This window comes from Rhinopithecus bieti, unplaced genomic scaffold (assembly GCF_001698545.2).
Source record: "Rhinopithecus bieti isolate Rb0 unplaced genomic scaffold, ASM169854v2 scaffold_13348, whole genome shotgun sequence".
Lineage (NCBI taxonomy): Eukaryota > Metazoa > Chordata > Mammalia > Primates > Cercopithecidae > Rhinopithecus > Rhinopithecus bieti.
In genome coordinates, this window is record NW_016808764.1 from 2115211 (window position 1) to 2119330 (window position 4120).

Sequence of the window (4120 nt, forward strand, 5' to 3'; positions counted from 1 at the left end):
TTTTGAGTTCATCAGCTATCATTAGTGTTAGTGTATTTTATGTGTGGCCCAAGGCAATTCTTCTTCCAGTGTGGTCCAGGGAAGCCAAAAGATTAGACACCCCTGCTCTACAGTGTTCTTAACAAGAGATCATCTAGCCTCTGGGTGGCCGTCTGCACTGTCTGAGAGCTCATGACTGTGACCTCAGAGACTCTTTAAATGATGAAATCATGGCCATAACTATGGCAAACCTCAATGGAGAATGTCATGCTAACCATAACCTTGTCTCACCTGAGCTGCACAATCACTTCTCAGGTAGGTGCTCCTATTGTATTAGGGGCATTTTACTAATTGGGATGCTGAGACTTAGAGAGTTGAGGTAAGTTGCTCAACTCACTTATTTATTAGGCGGCAGAACAGGGATTCTAATCCAGGGCGAACTCTAGAGGGCTGGACTCTTAAATGACACATGGCGTTATTGATCTAATGGAGCTTGGTACCCCGTATCCCCCATCCTATGTTTCTCTAATGCAGGAACTCTTGGATCTGGAGGTCACAGCCTCCCCTTAGACTGTAAAACAGTGCCTGCTGGGCACTGGTCCCATGCTGAGGGCGCCCCTCTGGCATATCCTCTGAGCATGGGATTGCTGAGAGCTACAGTCTGGGTGGGGGTGGTGAGCCAGATCAGCACAGATCACAGATGGAAACCATCCTTCTAGGTAACTCCTTCTAGAAGGAAGAGTTCCTGGTCCAGAACTGTGTTCTGTTCCCAACTTGCCTCCAGTCTGCCTGTTCCATGACCCCAGACCTCTGCTTGAGTCAGCCCTAGGCCTGTGTGGGGGCGGCCCCTGGGCTTCCGCAACATCCTGTGTTCTGCCTTCTGCATACCTATTTTCCATTTCCAGGGAATCCCTCCCATCAGGGTTGGTTTTTACACTCTGGACCCGCCCACAGAACAATTGCAATGGCTCCCTCAGAGGCTCCTGGAGTCATTCCTGCATTACACAATCTCCAGTCTCCAGGGTCTGGCAGGAGCTGCATTTCTTTCTCTCTCCTGAAAGACTCCAAGTTCTGCTCCTCCTTCAGTTCACACTGGCAAGATCTTCTCTTCCAAAGAGCCTCACTGCTGTCCCCACTTCCCTGAGCTCCTGTTCCCTCGTGCTGACTGAGCCACTGGAGGGGACATCCGCCATGTTTGTCTTCCAGCATCCCTTCCCCTCCTTCCTCTGTGAACCGCACTCCTTTTCTTCTGGGTATAACCCCTCCTCCACTTTCTGAGACTAGTTGGGGCTGCCACTCACACAGTACCTTTTCTCCTGGCCAGGGTGGTTGGTCCAGGGTTAGGCATGTGACCCAAAGCAGGCCAATCACAATCCTTCCCTGGGATTTTTTTTTTTATATGGAGCATATGGAAAAAAAAAGAAAAACTCTTTGGTTTGGGTTTGCTAAGCTGGCTTGATGGAAGCCAGGCTGGAGCTACCTGCATTCCTGCTTCTCTTCCCCTTTCTAGATAGAGGCTACCTATCTGAAGTGGGAGAAAGTGAAGCCAATACACAGAGAGAAGCAGAGAGAATAAGGAAGTGATCTGCTCATTATTTCAGTTTTTAGAGACCTTGACACCAGCCCCACCTCAACTAATGAGTCAGTTTATTTATTTACTTACTTATTATTTACTTACTGGCTACTTTTACTCGAACTAGCTTGAATTTGGTTTCGATCACTTGCAATTAAGAGTCCAAACATGTCTTCCTGGGCTTGGACCTAGTTCACAGCAACCTGGCTAAATGCACCAAGAAAGTTGGAATCATCAGTAAATATGGGACCCACTATGGGGCCTCCCTCCAGAAAATGGTGAAGAAAATTGAAATCAGCCAGCACACCAAGTACACTTGCTCTTTCTCTAGCAAAAACAAGATGAAGAATTGAGTTGTGAAGATCTGGCACTGTGGTTCCTGCATGAAGACAGTACCTAGCAGTGCCTGGACCTACAATACCACTTCCAAAGCCCGGGTAAAGTCTGCCATCAGAAAACTGAAGGAATTGCAAGACGAGTAGAGGCTCCTCTACTCTTTGAGACATCACTGGCCTATAATAAATGGGTTAATTTATTGAACGAAATTGATTTGGCTTGTTACTTTATTAGACATTCTGATGTTTGCATTATGTCACTACTGATGTATTGGAGAAGCATGCTGAGATGGATCTAATTCAGTCCCTTTTTTAAGTAGTCAGATGATAAAATATGGCATAAGAATATAAGCCTTCCAAGTTAGGTATGTGTATTAGGTTTGTATAAGTCTGTTCTTGCCAGTTTGACTTTGAGGTACACTGGAGCAAACTGCAAACTTTAGTCTTTAAATTACAGTTAATATTTAAAAAAAAAAATCTTTCTAGTCTGGGCACGGTGGCTCATGCCTGTAATCCCAGCATTTTGGGCGGCCGAGGCAGGTGGATTACTTGGGGCCAGGAGTTCAAGACCAGCCTGGCCAACATAAAGAAACCCCATATCTACTAAAAATACAAAAATTAGTTAGGCATAGTGGTGCACTGTAATCCCAGCTACTTGGGAGACACTGGCACGAGAATTGCTTGAACCTGGGAGGCGGAGGTTGCAGTGAGCTGAGATTGTGCCACTGCACTCCAGCCTGAGTGACAGAGTGAGACTCTGTCTCTAAAAAAAAAAAGTGAGGTGCTCCAAGATGGCCGAATAGGAACAGCTCCAGTCTGCAGCTCCCAGCATGATCAACGCAGAAGATGGGTGACTTCTGCATTTCCAACTGAGGTACCTGGTTAATCTCTTTGGGACTGGTTGGACAGTGGGTGCAGCCCACAGAGGGTGAGCTGAAGCAGGGCAGGGCGTTGCCTCACCCAGGAAGCACAAGGAGTCAGGGGATTTCCCTTTCCCAGCCAAGGAAAGCTGTGACAGACTGTACCTGGAAAAATGGGGCACTCCTGCCCAAATACTGCACTTTTCCCAAGGTCTTAGCAGCTGCCAGACAAGGTGATTCTCTCCTGTGCCTGGCTCAGCAGGTCACACACCTGCGGAGCCTTGCTCACTGCTAGCACAGAAGTCTGAGATCGATCTGCAAGGGGGAAGCCTGGCTGCAGGAGGGGCAACAGCCATTGCTGAGACTTGCGTAGGTAAACAAAGCAGCTGGGAAGCTCAAACTGGGCAGAGCTCACCACAGCTCAACAAGGCCTACTGCCTCTAGACTCCACCTCTGTGGGCAGGATATAGCCAAACAAAAGGCAGCAGACAACTTCTGCAGACTTCAATGTCCCTGTCTGACAGCTCTGAAGAGAGCAGTGGTTCTCCCAGCACGGCATTTGAGATCTGAGAATGGACAGACTGTCTCCGCAAGTGGGTCTCTGACCCCCGTGTAGCCTAACTGGGAGACACTTCCCAGTAGGGGCTGACAGACACCTCATATATGTGGCTGCCCCTCTGGGACAAAGCTTCCAGAGGAAGGATCAGGCAGCAATATTTGCTGTTCTGCAGCCTCTGCTGGTGATCCAGTGTCTGAAGCGGACCTCCAGCAAACTGCAACAGACCTGCAGCTGAGGGACCTGACCGTTAGAAGGAAAACTAATAAACAGAAAGGAATAGCATCAGCATCAACGAAAAGGTCATCTACACCAAAACCCCATCTGTAGGTCACTAATATCAAAGACCAGAGGTAGATAAAACCACAAAGATGGTGAGAAACTAGAGCAGAAAAGCTGAAAATTCTAAAAATCAGAGTGTCTCTTCTCCTCCAAAGGATTGCAGCTCCTCCCCCAGCAACGGAGCAAAGCTGGATGGAGAATGACTTTAACGAGTTGACAGAAGTAGGCTTCAGAAGGTTGGTGATAACAAACTTCCCTGAGCTAAAGGAGGATGTTCAAACCCATAACAAGGAAGCTAAAAACCTTGAAAAAAGATTAGACAAATGGCTAAGTAGAATAAACAGTATGCAGAAGACCTTAAATGACCTGATGGAGCTGAAAACCATGGCATGAGAATTTCGTGATACATACAAAAGCTTCAATAGCTGATTCAATCAAGTGGAAGAAAGGGTATCAGTGATTGAAGATCAAATTAATGAAATAAAGTGAGAAGACAAGGTTAGAGAAAAAGAATAAAAAGAAATGAGCAAAGCCT

At 47.1% G+C, this 4120-nt stretch overlaps 1 pseudogene; it reads left to right on the plus strand.

The window, feature by feature from the left end:
- LOC108538807 (60S ribosomal protein L37a-like) overlaps nucleotides 1–2034 on the plus strand; it is an 11774-nt pseudogene extending 9740 nt beyond the window's left edge.
- Nucleotides 2035–4120: the final 2086 nt, after the last annotated feature.